At 40.1% G+C, this 17,508-nt stretch overlaps 2 protein-coding genes across 6 annotated transcripts in view; one reads left to right on the forward strand and one right to left on the reverse strand.

The window, feature by feature from the left end:
• The window catches only part of LOC124305338 (uncharacterized), a 115,718-nt gene that overhangs the window by 17,364 nt on the left and 80,846 nt on the right, over positions 1 to 17,508 (reverse strand). The window lies entirely within an intron of this gene.
• The window catches only part of LOC124305324 (leucine-rich repeat-containing protein 15-like), a 117,070-nt gene continuing 99,958 nt past the window's right edge, over positions 397 to 17,508 (forward strand). For 4 of the 5 annotated variants that reach the window (XR_006908364.1, XM_046764620.1, XM_046764619.1 and 1 more), the window contains exon 1: positions 397 to 861. The gene's annotated coding sequence lies outside the window, so the exon portion shown is untranslated. Of the gene's footprint in view, positions 862 to 1,836; positions 1,884 to 17,508 lie in introns of those variants that run through there. The other variant, XM_046764623.1, reaches the window with a different exon arrangement.

Below are 17,508 nucleotides of genomic sequence, written 5' to 3' on the forward strand. Positions count from 1 at the left end.
TCGCACCCGACGCTTCTCTAATGAATTTCCAATACCCCAAAGTCGTTTTAAACTTTCCAGACAAAAAATAGCAATCCTCTCGATGTGTTCTTCGACCGAAATCGAGACGAGTCTTCCAGCGATTCTCACCTTCGCTACCGATAAAAGAAAACTAAAAAATAAGAAAAGTTCTAATAAGAACTTGGAAATGACGTAAATGCAAACGGTGAGTATTTCTTCGACACTTCGACACCTCTCGCGTGGACGATGAACTTGAATCTCGGGCATTGAAGTAAATGTAACAGGTACCCGCGAAGCATGATATAGAAAAAGAGGAACGGTGGGGGCGTCGGAAAGGCGGAGGTGGTCGGTGGTTCGACGTCGCGACGGCTACTCGCCAGTCCCTTTGCGACCGCCGCGTGTTTCGCATCGCGGGTTAAAGCGCCACGACTATCGTATATATACGATACAATCATACATATATGTATAAATAACGATACATACTCACATGTATGATACGCGTAACGCAGTGCAGTGAGAGAAATTTATCCGCGTTGTGTTTTAACAGATGCATACGTGTGTACTTTTGTAAATATTTATGCATGTGTACAGTATGAATGTGTGCACGCACACGTGATTCATGCATGTATAATAACGTGCACATTATAAAACTCACGAGAGTTACGCAAGTGCCTGACGTACCGCGGTTCTGTGTTTGCAATTTTAATTTTCCTTGATTCGTTCGCCAAGAAGCCCCGAAGCAGCTGCGCATTGGATTTATTTAATTTGTGTATTTTTATACATATGTATGTGTATTACACGATGTATATATGCGTACGTAATTTGGGATTATCATCACGTCGCTGTCATTACGATTAAGATGTGAGTAGCTGGATGAAACGTTGATAAATTTCACCTCTGTAGTTTCATTACGTTTCCTTTGGTATGAAATACGTGCCATTTTATTTTTACATTTTTCATAAACAGCTGTTATACTGATATTTATTCTAACCCGATTATAGCACCCGATTTAAAATTAAAAAAAAAAAAAAATAGAAATACAAATCACTGCTTAAAAATTATTCCCAGCATACATCTTTGACCTGTTTGAATTTAATTATAAATATACTTTTTCATCCTCGAAAGAAAATTATAGTTTTACAACTATGCTGACAGCGAAGAATTTGCATAGCTAAGGCGCTTTGCAAAGATGAGGAAGACCAGCGCGAAATTACAAAATTTCAACGCAAACTGTCACGGGGGCTCGTTTCAAAATTAAACGTCCATTTGTTCCCGCATCGGTATAATAAGCAGCTATGTAGGAAGTGATATTAATTCACCGCGGTTGTGTGAACTAAATTATTCGTTTTTATACAAAGAGCCTCGAGTCTCGTAAGACTTACGATGAAAAAAAAAGTAGAACAAATAATAGAAAAAAGAAAGCGGCGGGGACTTTGAAAAAATTATTATCCAAAAGGGGGTGAAGCTGGGCAAGGCTTATCAAATTTCATTTCCATTGCTAATATTTTCCTTAATATCCGCGTGTCCCGGGTTATACAATTGTGAGTCAGAAAATGGTTTTCTGCCGGCATGCGGCTGTCGTTCAATTATTCCACCCAGAGATCGGTATCTTCAACGGGTTGAATTATACAACAAACGTATATTTATTTATACGTGTATAAGAGTACGAGGACTGGCACTAGGTCCTATAGAACGAGGGAGAAAACGATCTATACGTTTCCACCACGTTCTTAGTAAGCGTAAAATTCGTCCAATTCCACGATATTCGCAAACAGAAAATAAGGAATTTGACAATCGGACGGTGAGAAGAATTAGTAACGATTTACCGCCAGTGTTTTTCACTGATAATTGACTTCTGAACCGTGATCGAGAAGCCTGGAAAGGTAAGAGACAATTAGAGAGATGTTTGATGGATTTTTAATTGGCCTGTCAATTGATTTCATATCATTTTGCTTTCTCTCCCGCGTCGACGAAGGCGTATACATACCTATACAGATACGATACGCAACTTCCTTCGACTGGCAACAGAAGCCACTTAAGGGTATTGTGTTCCCGACGGGTGATTATTATCGGAGATCACATTGTACCGATCTCCACCGGTAGCCCCACGTTTGGACAATGAGAAAACCACAGTCTTCTATCTCGTTCAACGGTGAAACGTGAGAGAAGAACGAGAAGAAGAACAAGAGGAAGCGTGTAAAGAGACACAGAATTTTGTGGGAGAGTCCAGAGACGACAGCATTGCAGATGGACGCGGAAAATCATGTATCCGCAAATAATCCGCAACGTCAGCAAGTTATTCGGGGGAAACATTCGTGCGAAATTGACGGAAATCTGTCGAGCGACGATTTTCCGATCGCCGAATATCACGCGGGGTGTGAATGCTGAAGGCGAACTCGTGGGAGAAGATGTAATTTTCGCACGATGCTAGCGCCTATTTGCAAAACAGAGTTCGTCAAATATCGAATGACGTTTACTCCGTTCTGTTACAACTCGAGGTTTTAGCAGAAATTGACAAATTGACAGCGCGCCTGGAGTTTCGAGCTTGCGGATCAAAAGCCGGAAGGTAACAATTCGTTGTTAATTTTTTTTTTCTTTTTTTAACCGGGATATTCCGTTCTTCTTTTCAACGGTTAAAATAGTTTCAGTCATTTTTAGACAATCGTATTGTACGGGCTGTACCGCATGCGATAAAACATTGCGGGCAGAAAATATGGAGCGGAGAGAGAATTAACTCGACACTACAAACCTGCGGGGATAAATAATACATTGGATATTTTACAAACACATTTACACAGGGCAAACAGTAAGCACGGAAGCTGATTGGTCAAGCAAATAGCAATTTGATCGAGTAAACTCGGGCGTTAAATCGGGACGACCCGCGGAAATAACTGCATAAATGTAAGATTAACGAGCTTCGACGCGTGGAAATGTGTGTGTGTGTGTGTGTGTGTGTTTGTAAGCACATTGACAAAGATAATGTGGAATGAAAAATTGTCACACCGTGCGTTCGAATCGGAAATTAAAACCCCTGCTTTCTGCCTGTCTGGTTGAAAAATTTTTTGACTGGCACTGATCGTTGAAAAAATTCCTAACGGACGAAACGCGATTATAGACATTTATTCGAATGGCAAGAAAAAAAAAAAAAAAAAACATACACGTACGTACAGATGCGAAGGGATAGATGTGAAAAAAAAATGGAGGTATAAAAAAATAAACCGATTGAACTCGTTTCAATTTCGTAACCTGTATATGGGCACAATGCCTCGTGTCTTTGTGTTGCCGCATGGTTCGATTTTTTTTTTTAATGGTTCTTTTTAATTTCTTCTTTTTTTTTTGCCTTGCTTTGCTTCCAGTATGTTCAGCACTATGTACATTTTACATAGATACTATGACTGGAAACGTAGAGAATATCGATGATTGGAAGCCCGGTTCAATTGTGCCGGTACGTTATACCTACACTTGTTTCACCGTACGTATACATATGTATATTGTTATACCGATATGTGAGCAAAGCGAATAAAAACTTTATCGGAGACGCGAAAAATTTTTACAATCCGAGTAGATGCGCAGCTCTTTTGATACGGATGAACAAAAGTTTAGGTATATATTGTTTAAAATATGTTTTATAAAAGTTTTTGAGACGAATAATAATTTAAATTAAATATGCGAATGATTCAAGGGTTCAAATTATTATTTCGGGTTGAAGTCGATTAGGCTGAATGATTTTCGAATCGCTGAAAATTGAAAATCATGCGAATGTGACGACGTTCGAGCCAAAAATACACAATGAAACAGGGGGGCGGGGGGAAATTTAAATACATAAACAGATACTTGCCTCGAGCTGCTATTTAGAGAACGACGGATGAATTTATTATGCCGTATAATAGGCGAGAAGCTTTCGTTTGAAGCTTTACCAAAGAATACCGTGATTCGGTATTCCTACGCCTATAGGAATATATAAATAGCAGCGCCGCAATGCCGAAGCATGACTTACGGGGGTTAAAGAGAGAGACAGAGAGAGAGAGAGAGAGAGAGAGACTGAGATCCGGTTTATTACGCGTCGACGCATTTTTCTTTCCCTTCGATGTTTCGCTTATTTTTTCTCCAGAATTGTGATAATTTTTTTTTGTTCTTTTCTGCATTTCCCAATCTTTTTCCTCTCCATCTCCACGTCTTGCATCTTTATATTCATTCTCCCATTCCATATCATTCTTCTGCTACAGCGGTATATACCCGACGAGCGAAAAGCGTTGCACGGGTATAGATTCGTTAAGAAAAGAACTCTTCAATTCCGATCTTGAACCACCGCGAAGTGGTTTGCCATAAAAAATTCAGCAATCCGCGAGGCGCCCTCTCGAAAAACTTTTCTCTCAGACTCGGCGGTCAGATTCAATGAATATAAGGTGGTATCAGACTGGCGATATACCATGTAAAGAATTATATTTATCGCTTGGTTGGAGTCATCGGTCTGAATAATTCACGAATCACGGTTACGCACGTATTCGTTATTTAAAAACAGTAGGCACACGAGCTCCGAGATAAGAAATGAAAAAAAAAGAAAAAAAAAACCAGAAGCAATGCTGAGATTTATGCTCCTCGTTTTCAGGCATACGCAAAGATTGAAGAAAAATCTTGAAAAGCAGCCGGAGCAATTTTCCCCCCATTAAAAAGATACGGTGAGAATATCCGTTTCTTTTTTTTTTTTTATATTCAATTGTTTTGATGATAAAAATAAATCAAATTTCAGATCGTACGCAGGGTGTACACGCAAAAGGGGAGAAATTTTCTTGTTCCAATTTCTTCTCTCTCCCTCTCCATCCCTCTCTATCTCGCTTCATATTTTGATTGTTCTTCTCACTCTCTCTCCTCCGCATCTTCATTTTACTCCAAAGTAATTTCGTTAAGGCAAACCGTAATAAGGTAACTAAGGGTGCCTCCACTCTCGCGGCCGCAGTCGTGCACCAACTCAAAACTTTCCTACTTTGAGGTCTTATCGCACCCCGAAGTGCACTTTTGGAGGTCATATGTACACCCCCTCCCTGCCACTCTCCGGACATTAGTGACTTTGGAGAAGCGCGGTTCTTCTTTCCGGTACCTCGTACAACCCGCTACTCATTCACGTCTGGATCACTTAATGCACGCTTATCTCTATTCCTTGCGGATATTTTTACACCTACGCAGCCACCGCTATTTTTGGTTCTTCCTTTGAGCAGGCGGATCATCACGGCAGAAAAAATCTAATACAATTTACGGATTATGCGCGATCTCTTGAAAGTCGAATATATCGTATAAATAACTCGGCTGGATCAGTCGAGTTTTGCAATGTGTTTTTTTTTGTTTGTTATTCAAGAATCCAGAAGATCGTCCGCGATTTGATCGACTTCCCGAGATTCGACGTTTCAATTTGACCTCTGATTTGCCATGTTTTATTTTTGACTGTTTTCCTACGACAAATCGAGCAAAAAAGAAAAATTACTTTTAACGCAGAAAATAAATTTCAAACAACGTTCTATTAAGCAGAGAGAAGGGAAAAAAAGAGCGTAACGATACAGTGGCGGTGATTGCCGCGTGCTAGATTAGCCAAGGTCAATTAATAACGAGTCTCACAATCAGTTCTTACCGTGATAATAAATCACTAATGCGTAGGCGGACGGTGATCCTGCGTGTGAATAACGGTGTTCGAGTCGGTGATATACACAATGCTTTTGGCCGGCCGTCGCCGCACTCTGATTATACGAACCGGAGATTAAAATTGATATTATGCGTTGGCCACTCGCATACGTTCGTATAAATGTGATGCTTGCCCACGAGCTGGGGACCGGTTTTTTCAATGGGATCTGTAGCCCGAATCCTTCAGCATTTCGATCGGAATAACCTGGAATAGGTTTTGGATCACTCGAAGTGAGGTCATAAGCATAGCGAAAGGCAAATCAAAATTGAATATTAAAGAAATAAGACGAGGGATTAGAAATGAAATGGAAGAAGATTAATGAATCGTCTAAAATCGATTGGAATACACCGAAGCTCTGCCAGGTGTGAAGCCACGAGAAGCCTGAACACACAAATCGGACATAATCGGGTAAAGTCAATGTTGACAAAGGTAAATATCCGCCTGCAGCGAGCCTTCGATATTCGAGTGAACGCCGACGACGATCCGAAAGTGAAAAGAACAACAAGATCGGTAGAATGCATTGCAGAGAAAATGACGAGGATGTGGATTCAGGTGCAGGTAACGACGGAAGAAAGGCGCGCGCATAGCGTGGCATGGGTGTAACGATTGGAAGGAACAAGGAGTGAATTTTGCAGGGAGTGAAATCTCGCGGTAAGGATTTACGACCGTCTGTGTGCAGGGTTATGGCAAGTGTAGCGTGAGCGCTGGTCACAGCAGGTACAAAACGACGCCTTCGTTTCTATACCTGCAATACGAACAACCCCCTTGGTATGGGGGTAGGTCTGCAGATATAAATCTGATAGGGTGATTGATGTCCAGGAGCAGGTTATGCTTGTAACGTTTAAAAACCCGCTACGCCTACTCGTTCAATTATTTCACCTTTGAATTCGTCGCATCGTCAATATACGTATCTAATTGTGTGTAAAAGCATTGAGTGATCTATAGAGTGACGTATGACGTACGCGGTGAAGAAAAATCATAGAAATCCCCTAGAAATCTCGAGGGATTCGACGGAAAAAAAAATTAACGAGATTAAATCTTAGGTCATTTTGATTCAAATGGGAAGCCCCATTTTTTGGTGCCGGAATCGGAAAGAGAGGGAAATTTTCAGAAGAAACATAAAAATTTCACACTCTTTCCGATTCAGGGATATGAATTTGTAGTTTTTTAAATTTATATTCAAACTGAAAAATTCTTAACAGCGTGTGTTGAATCGTTCTATAGATTTCATGTTATTCAAGAACCGTGTGTAATATGTTGTGGTAATTTTCTGCTGTGCAATTTCCGCAGCGATCTTTAAAAAACAGCAATTTAACAAAAAATAAAGAGGCTGTAAATCTGCCAGAGGATATTGGCGTTCGCATGTGTAAAGTTACCTCGTCTGCTATATATGCAGCATGCAAGAGGGTTCGTGTATGCCACGCACCCTCGAATAAAAGTGTGTGTAGAAAACGGAAGAATAAAAATGAAGAAAAAGTGAGAAGTATACAAGGAGATACAGAAAAAAGGAAAGACGAATGGAGCGAGGAACCTTCACCCCGGAGGTGAGAAATATTCGTATCATGTGACAAGTTCACGGCGAGAGCTTTTCCCACACGGTGTATGATATAATTCATAACGCCAGTGGGTTAGCTGGGTTAAATTTGTAGGTATGATCTACCTTGTGGCTTGCAGTAGGTTTTCAATGTCGTCTCAGTCTCCCAGCAGAAGAGAAGAAAAGGTTACAAGAATCGGACAATCCGATTCTCATGGCAAGCGGATTTAAGCAGAGAACAGCAGCTTCGATTTGATTCGATCAACGCACTGCACAACAACGCAAGCTTCACTTTGTTATTAATATTGTTTGTCGAAATTGGCACGTTTTTGATACGTTTTATTACTTATGCCATACCAATTCAATAGAAATTTGTAGTTAAAGATGCGAACGAGACGCTTTAGGTGAAAGCTCGCGCGTGCTATCGGTTCGTTTCAAGTCTGGACCGACCGAAGAGAGTGATCAAAAGAGATCGGTTTTCGGCTCGATCAATCACCGACCTACGTGATCAGGAACAGCTGGCACAGCGGTTGGGAGTTCAAATGTCAGTGAGCACGCAATTGAGGGCGGGGATTTGTATATATTAAAATCGTAGTCGACGCCGCGTTGGCAAACGAATCTAGTGTAATAAACCAACGGGACGAACGCGGTTCTCGATCAGCTAAAAGATCAAATTGAACCGAGGCTGCGGAGAAAATCCTCAGTCGTGATTCGATAAAAAAAATAAAGGAAAAAAATAAACGCGGTGGGATCAAACTTGCAACGCGTCACTTTGTAATACACCGATAATCGGTAGCTGAACTTCGTTGCCCAGACGATTTCTGCGATGATTCTCCGGAAGCCGGAAGTCGAGATGAGTCTGAATATGTATATTGTAATACAAGCTTCTTCGGGGTAGTTCGTAATTTGAAAGTCTTCCTCGTTGGATTAAACTGCACGTTGTATCTATACGTAGGCATAGTTTCTTAGGTACACGCTTGTGCTTTGAAATTTAATAACCTTTCACCCTGAAAGCTGCTGCCCGGTTTGGTAATAACTTATTCAAATTAATCGATCTTTGCACAGAGTCTTATTATACAGCGGACAAAAGCGTTTCGTTGCTTCTTTTTTCTAATTTTTTTTTTTTTTTTAAATATCAGTAATTAACAAGGAATTCATTGGAAAATACGTAAATTCCGATCCTTCCTGGGCGGTTAATACATAAATGTTTGCTTACGACTAGCCTGCAGCACGTGAGAAATTACACGCTGGTACAAAATTCACCGCTTCTGAAAATATGTTGATCTTATGAGTAATAACAAGCGTTAAGGCCACACGCCGTCGACGTGAAAGATTGAATTCCACCAGGGTATATAGGTATAGTTATGGAGAATGGGGAAAATCAATTGATAATTAACGTCACGCAACGCGATATATTACTTTCCAACCTCGCCGATCCAGCTGCAGAGTATCAAGTGTAGGAACACTAGGCACTCGACAAGGTTGAACATGAAAAGAATAAAAAAAAAGACGAAAAATGATAGGTTATAAGATAATGTATACTGATGAAAAATCTACCCTTCCCTTTCCATCTATCGGACAGCTTGAGAGGTGATTGAAGTTTTATCTTTTTTTCGTTTAGCCTCCGAAGGTTTATCAACCGTCCCACTTCTATTGTTTCCCATTAAGATATGTAAGTATCGAATGTAAATGGAATGAAAGAAGACACGGAAGGCAACGAGAAAGGAGTACACTTTGTGGGTGATTATTTTTTTAAATTCTCATCGTTGAATCATTGCCACGGAATCCCGAAAATTCGGAAAACGATCGAAGGTTGAGGTCGGGGGAATAAATCAAGGTCGGGTATAAGGATCTCTGGATTCGTTTGGGTTCGCCATACGGGACGAAGTGGTTCCGGCGGTTATACGCGTCGGGGAAAAATGAAATGATGAAAATAGGATACCACAATGGGTCCTCGAACATTACGTGCGCAGGATGGGGCGAGAATGCCCGTATCGAATTTCTATAGAGAAGAGCGTCTGTAAACAGGCAAACGAGTCCAAGGAGCTGCGGGGAAACGAGTGTTTGGTGAAAAGAACGAGGGAAGAATTAGCGGGAAAATTGGTGAAACGAAGCGGACAACCGCTAATGGAAAACCACGCTTTCAACCCCCGCAAAAAGCTGTTCCAGTAATTCGTATACGTACATACAAGATACGCAAAGATTTTCACCGTTCTGGAGACACGGATTATATCTTTGCATGTGCGAGATGAATTCATTCCGACGGAAGAAAATTTTTCACCGAGTTCATTCATCCGTGCACTGTGTTTTCTTAAATCGAGATGAAAATTGCAGAGGGCGCGTATCCGTCAGCTTTCAAGTTCAAACCATTTACCAACGTTCGTAGTTAATGGACGAGAAATTAAATCGATAATCTGGAAAGTGTTTTTCACCGTGAGTGATTGAACTTTCAAGAATCTCACCGTTTCAGAAACACCGCGAAGATGTTCCTGAAATTCGTTTCGTTTCATTTACAAATATCTTACTGAACAGTGCGAAGAAAGAATAATTGGACATAGGATGAAAAGTGAAGTCGATTCGGCTGAATTCAATTATTTAAATAATGTTGTCTACAACTGGAAAAAATTATCTAAACGAAATCAGTTCTGATAATCAAGATCAAAAGTTTTTAATTTCACTTCGCGTGAATAAAAGATTCGGTCCAATACTTTCGGTCTTAATTTTCATACAATATAAGCGGTGAATTACTTCGAGGTGGAATGAATCAAATATATGTCTCCGACGGAGCGAACACATGGATAGAAAAAAAAGGAGACGTGTCTCCAATGTGTAAAGGGTCGCGATTCGGTTTGGCGGCCTCGTATCCTTGTGTATACAGACAGAGGAATACCGGAGGAATTCGTGCGTTTCAGATTCCCCGTCGTAGTTCCCAACGTCTCAACAATAAGAACAACAAGCCCGGGGAAAATCACGTAGAATAGTAGAAAAATCCCGAACCGCAGAAAAGAATTGGTAAAAAAGGTAGCGTGAAAAAGAGCTAAATTTCCAATGCGCAGCTGTGTAATCTTTTGAATAAAAAAGAAGTTTCTCGAACATGAACGGAAATTAAAGGGCTGGGCAATTTTACCGGTTGAAATGAAATATAACTTGTGATTTTTAAAAGATTCTAATCGACGACTGATCCTTCAAGAAACAAACAACAAGGAAAGCACAAGCAACAGGGAGGGAGGGCGTCCGTTTTACGATACGAAATTCGATAAATTTACGAGCTTTTTATACAACCGTCATTTTATACTCCCATCCCCGAATATTGCCCGCGGTTCTGTAACCACGCACCCCTGAAGCCAGTGAGTCGTTCCACTTCCCTCCACTTTCCACCCCAAGATTCTCAAAGACAATCGAACTCTTCCAAGGGACGAGAATCGCGTAAACTTCGGGTTCGTTCAAACAAGTTTCTATCAAAGATTCATGCCTCGGATTGGCTCAGACTTTCAAGGTCGAGGTAGGAACCCTGCGACCCTTTTGCCAAAAGGGAGAAGAAGAAGACGAAGAAATTGAAAAGAAATAAGAAATAAGGGTGCGGAGGTAAAGAACACGCCGTTGATCTCTGACCATCTGTTCACCCGCCTGTCCGCCTATCGGCGAAAACGAACGATATTTGCGCCGTTAATTCTAATCTCGAAGAGGTTTCCTGCATGCAGAACTCCTGCAAGTGTGCAGCCAATATACGAGCCACGGGATATAATGGCGGAGCCGTTTGGCGCAGATGGGATGCCTACATTTCAAATTGGTTTTTGCTTCCGAGGGGCGAGAGCCGCGTGGTCAAGCTGAAAAGGCCCGAAACTCAGGGACGGAAACACGCGGCTGATGCCCAAGATAACAAACCCATGTATGCGCGCTGGACTTGAGAGAAAGAGAGAGAGAGAGAGAGAGAGAGAGAGAGAGAGAGAGAGAGAGAGGGAGGGAGACAAAAAAATAAATAAATAAAAACAACGTTTCACGCGTCGCTGTAGCTCTTCCGTTACCAACAACCCACACATCCGCCGGACGCCTACACGCCGGGGATTCGATTAGACGTGTAACGGTTTTCGCCTTCCTGCAATCTTGCGGCTCTATCTCGTCATACCTACACAAGAAATCCAGCAACAGTACATAATGCGGAAATTGCATTGAATCGCTCGCCACGCGCGGTTCGCGATTCTTCGTTATCAAGTCTGATTATACAAACGAAGAGACTTCGCTTCCAAAAGGTTTACTCCTCACTGTTAGAAGTTATTCTGAATTTACTACAAATTCACGGTACAAAAGAGTTGTTAATTTAAGAAATCGGGTTGAAAATTGACAAATTCGGTGAGAGACGTGAATCACTATGTATTTGTCTTAAATTTACAATGAAAATTTTTGATTTGACGAAAATTTATAGGAAAAATAGAAGAAAGTGATTTGAATTTACTAAATTGCGTGGTAAATTTATTGTATTGGTAAATTGAATAAACAGTAAATTTACGGTGATATCATTGTTACGTATCCGAATAAAACTTCAAATACAGTGTAAGAAGTTTTATGCAAAAAATTTTAACAGTGCGGGAATGAGAAAAAAACTAGTAATAGACAGATGGAATCAGGTGACAAGCTCTGCGGGGCGATATGGAAAATTCTTAATCACAGCCAGTGAAAAGTTTTTCGATTTGTCCGACGGAGGGTGAGTTTAATTTCCACAAACGAAAAAGAACTTCCAATCAAAGCCAATCCTAAGTCTGAATAATAATGCGTATGATTTCAATGGAATTAGAAAACGAAATGAAATAATCTTGTATAGGTTTGAATTAATAAATCTTACCGAATATCTCGCCAATTTTTTTCCGCTCATGAATCTTTTATTTTGCCTCTCGAAGCAAAATGTAAGCTAGACCTCCGGTCTGTTCTGTCTCCGGGAAAAAAAGGGTGCGGAAAAAACGGAAGGAGAATCGGTCCAAATTTCCACGTCGATGCTTCTCCGAGGTGTTTTATACCAGCGGATTGTTTTTTGTTTTGAAAACGAGCTTGAAGACTGGAATTCGAAACTGAAGGATCACGTTGAGGGTATTGCGGAGATGCGATTCCGATAAATATTATGCCTTTCGTATTACGGGATCAGGGCCTCCCCTTTAAGGGTGCGTTTAACGTCGAGAACACCCCGGTAACAGATGTCCGTCCCTGGTATAAGCTGAGAAAAAATTCAAACAAATGGAAGTAGAAATGGGGCGCGAAGGAAGGGTTTCCGAATTTGCCGCATGACGAATTTCCGATGTTCCAAACTTTTCGCATCGTCATCCCTAATTCCGTACTGGCGTATATTAGCGATGGCCGCTTGGCTAAGGATAACTATAATCGATGCATCGATTAATCGAATCCAAAAAAATAATCGAACACGACTGGGTTGAATTGTCTGACTGTTTTTTTTTTTTTTTTTTTTTTTTGCGAAACGGTGCATTTGAAAGCCAAATTTTGTGAATTTCAGTATATAGTCTTAATAGCGGAAAAGTATTTTGATAATTTATAGTTTATTTTTGTTTATTATAATTTAGATAATAATTGATACTTGAATCACATAAGTTGATATTGTATTGCGTCGTTGATAGGAGTAAAAAAAATCTCGATCGAGTCGGTCGATTAAACGAGTTTCAAAAATAATCTGTTGTACCCGATCAATCGGAGAAAAAGCATTCGATTTAACCGAAAATCGATTATTTTTAGTCATTCTTAGCGTATATTATACACTGCCCGAATCACAAATTTGAAATAATGCATCGAAATCAGAAGCTTGGTACTATTGAATACATTTTTTATATTTCTCGGGGACTTCGAACTGGACTCGATTTAAATACGAGGTTAAAACCGCGAAACTCAAAATGACGGATCAGGCGCAGCGGGCGAAATGGAAAATCGTGTAAATTTTCCGGGAAAATCAGGAGGTCTGTAACACTCCGAAGCAATTCGGTAAGTACATACGTAGGTACTCAGGTCACAGTTATCGAGGAGGCACCTGCACAGACCGTAGAACGAGAGTGGTGAACTACAGCCGAAGGCGCATTTCCCGGCGTGACTCGATCCCGGTCCATCTGAAACGGTATCCTGACCTCTGAGCCATTTCGTTGCGATATGCCGACTACCCCACAATCGGACCGTCCTCTTCAAAAGGAGCTTAAAGCTCCGCAGCTTTTGCGGAGCCGCACATTTTTCAGTTTAACAAGTGGTCAACTTCACTGACCTTGATGAGAAGAGCTTAAGAAAACTTGCTGCTGGGATGCGTTTAGAGTCCGTAAAACATTTTCTAGTGAAAATTTATTTATTTTTCTTTTTGTAACTAAGAAAAATTGTTGAGACCAGAATCATCGAAATCTGTTAATCCGTTCTCGAGGCAGCATAATTTTTTGTTTCAACGTTAAAAGAGTAACTGAAAAACAGCCGGACTGATTACATTCAAAATCTGATCAGTTTTAGTCAAGGAGTTACATGGGATCGAAAGGGAAAAAAAAACATTTTTAAAAATTTTTTTTTCAAGTATAATGAAAAAATTAATTTATTCAAACTGTAAGTATATAATTGAACGATATTTGAATTATACTTTATACAATTTTCATGAAAAAATTTGGAGTATTCAGCCGTTGAAAATTTTATTTTAGCCTGATTGACTTCTTTTCGACAAATGTTACACGGAATTACGGTTCTTTAAATCATCATCACCGCGATCAGAATCATAATTACAATGTATACCGTTATAGGAGTGTATAGCTTAGGGCGATGATGTCGCGAGATTAACACATCGAGTACAAGATAATCATTAAGCTCGATCTCGATGCAGATTCGTCTACATATATACGTCAGTTTTATGTTCACGACGAGGCGAAGTTTATTATCGGTTAGTTTAATTCTATCATTTTCTCTCCGCTCATCCTTCTACGTTATTTCAAACGTTCGTGGTCATTCATCGATTTCAACTTTCAATTTTCATCGCTTATTACACATATAACATATACATATAATATACATATGTATATATTAAAGCTATATAGCTATATAGGTGAGATCCCGCAGCGATAAGTTTTCGTTTATAGACATATACCCGCGTTATTTTCGTCCCAGTTCCGTCGAGCCCGGTGATATCCACCGCATGAAGAAGAAATCATTTAACCGTAAAGTTCAGAGGAGAGCTTGAGAGCTGTGCTGGCATAAATTTGTCAAGTGGAAGGATTGCTTTTTTGGCGATTTTTCTTGAGAAGATGTTAGACCTGCCCGTATACTTTCCTTGAGTCTTAAATCGGGTCAGATTTTTCCACGCACCCAAGTACGCCTGAAAAACGGTGCTCTCGTAATGTTGGAGAAAGCTTCGCAGCGCTATTCTCGCTATTCGCGTGTAAAAGAGAATTAGAAAAGGACTCTAATAAATGGATGTTTTCATCCGATCGTAATTCATCGTCACGTACAAGCCCTGTCACTATGGTTTAAAATTTCAATGGACAAACAAAAGCTTATACCTAGGTACGCGTTCTAAACAGAAGAGAAAGAGGTGGTCAAGTATTATACATATATATTATACACGTGTCGCTCTTAATCCACGAATAAATCGCGCCTCGATATATCTCCAGGAATGTACCATATATCATATGCATGCATACATGGGTTTGTCAATTTTTCATTTCGTAGCGGATGAATTTCAAAAATTTTTTAATCTTTTTCCAGCCCCTCTTTGAAACTCGCTTTCCTTTGTTTCTTTGCTCCTCCTTTCTTCCTAACGCCTTTCACGAAAGACGATATTCACCGTATTAATTTCTATTTGAAAATATATCGAACGCGAATGAAATTTGAACGTATTGCAAAAAATAATTTTGTGTACATCAAACTTGCGAAAGTTTCATCATGTTTTGCCATCTTCTTTTCTATTACATCGTTTCTTTCTCCTTCCTCTTTTCTTTCAATCTATCATAATTAATTCTCTGCTGAGCTTTGCAGAAATTTTTTTTTTCACTTCTCTTTTTTACGTGTTCATTCGAGGAGAATCTAAAATTGCGAGTGTTTCCTTGATTTTGGCACTCTTAATTTCGCAAAGAAAATTATTTTGCCGCACTCGTTTTCGCTTTGCTGAATCTCAACAAGATCCTGGACTTTTGCTGTTTCGCGACCTCGGCATCTAACACCGTATAAATCATCTCGCTACCTAGGTAGTTTAGGTCGGTAGGTATGTGGCTAGTACAAACTTTGAGTGAGGTTACTTTGCACATTTCAGCGAAGGTGTATTTCAGTGATGTATGTACATACATGCCCGTGTAACTCCATACATAACTTATACAGCAGGCACCTGTATAAGTTACTCCTCTGCGTTCCTTCTACACGTATATACGTATATACGTATACATATAACATATATCTATATCTATCTATCTTCGTTATATTGCATCCATGGCAGTTAACGAGCTACTTCCGTAGTTCCGTCGGAAATGAATTTTGCGCTTGGAATTGCGAAGGGAAGAAATAATCGAAAAAAATTTTACACGATTCCCTGATCGTGTTAATTACGCGGATATTTCAATCGTTAATCGTTTCGAGTGCAATGAATTGAAACATTGTATTCATTATTCGGAAAAAAATAATATTTATCCTTTCGGATAAAATAATGAATAATCTACTATCTTTCATATAATACAGGAGTTATAAGAATACCACTTCTTGCGATGAGGATTAAAATTCCTCTCCTTAATCACCATAAACCGACCACAGAGTACGTATCGAAATAATTGTTATAATTTTCTTTCGTTTACAATGTAGCAAGAGGTGTGAAAAAGGTTGGGTAATATATTTCTACGCAAATTCGCGGATTTAAGGGACTGCTGGACAAATGAGGGGGTTGCGAGATTGTTAATAGGACCTCCAGCTTCCGTATTTTCCCGAAATTCGTTGTACGCAGCCTTGTATGATAAGGCTAAAAAATATTGTCCCCCCTCTTCACGCGCATCATCAACCTCCCCCGGTTATGCGATACAAATATGTGTGTATACTACATAGGTATTTTTTTTCTCGCTTTCCCCCCTCTTCAAGCATAATATTTCCTCCCCCACTGTATTTTATTCCTGCAGTGACAAAGGAGAGCAACGGGGGAAGATATTCTTCCGGGTCGCGGGACCTGCTTTCTCTCCCTCTCTCCCTCTCTCCCTCTTCTTCCCCTATATCAGCGGCAACATCGATTGCCGTTATCGCAAATGAAACCGCATTTATATACTTGACAAGATCACCGCTTCACCCCTGCCAATGCCGCCTTTCACGGGGCGTGAAGGGGCCTCATATCGCATGGGTATAATTCACCCTTCGCCGTTACCCCCCTTCTTTGTTATAGAAAATATACCTTCTTTCCCCTTTTTACTGCAGTTCTCGACAACGCGTCGTCATCGCGATCAGGAACGAGAAAAATCATTCCTGAAACGAGCTGGGCTGGTAACTACTTTACACCTGTTGTGGTTTCATTGCATTTCTACTTCTTTTTCTTTCCCTCATTTCTCGAAGCCGATCCTGGGGAATGATTATACCGTTAATTCGAAGTAGGAATCCACAAATAAGAAGAAAAATAGTGGAACAAGAAAGACCAGAACGAGACGCGAGATATTGATTGCGTGAAAGATTTTTTTTTTTCTTTCAATCCTGCGCTCCTTTTTCTTTAAATCCTGCAGAAAATCAAAGCTCTATATATATAGGATCCTGTTTTTTTCATTACCTTGTCTCGGGGATATTCTATAGCCTCGGTGAATCAATTCCATCCTTTCCTCGTGTTCTCTCACAAGACTACGGTATAGGGTATACGTGTATATGTATATATATATACGTATATATACATATATCGACACCATGGTTCCCGAGGGATGCGAAACTACGGGAGCGGGATGGTATCGACGGGTTGCGTGTCTCCTTTCTCTCCGTGAACACTTCCATTTTTATTTATTATTATCACTTTTTCTCCTCTCCTCCTTCCTGAGTCTTCTAGCTTATTTTCTTCCACGCTTTTTTCTTCCTTCAGTCTATCTCGTTATACGTCACCGCGTCATCGGTCGGGTCGTCGTCGGTACCTCGCGATGGAGTCTATTCGCTGCAGTAGCACTGAAGCATACTTTTTTAATTTTTTTTTTTTTTTTTTTTTTAACAATATTGCACGACTAATCAAGAAAGTTAAGAAAGTTTGATTCTCCGCTTGAATTGCCAGGCGGTGAAGAAAAAGAAGAAGAAAAATCCAACACGATGTATCAATTGTCAAGCAAATTTTAAATGTTCGTTA

Source organism: Neodiprion virginianus, chromosome 5 (assembly GCF_021901495.1).
Source record: "Neodiprion virginianus isolate iyNeoVirg1 chromosome 5, iyNeoVirg1.1, whole genome shotgun sequence".
In the NCBI taxonomy this organism is placed as follows: domain Eukaryota; kingdom Metazoa; phylum Arthropoda; class Insecta; order Hymenoptera; family Diprionidae; genus Neodiprion; species Neodiprion virginianus.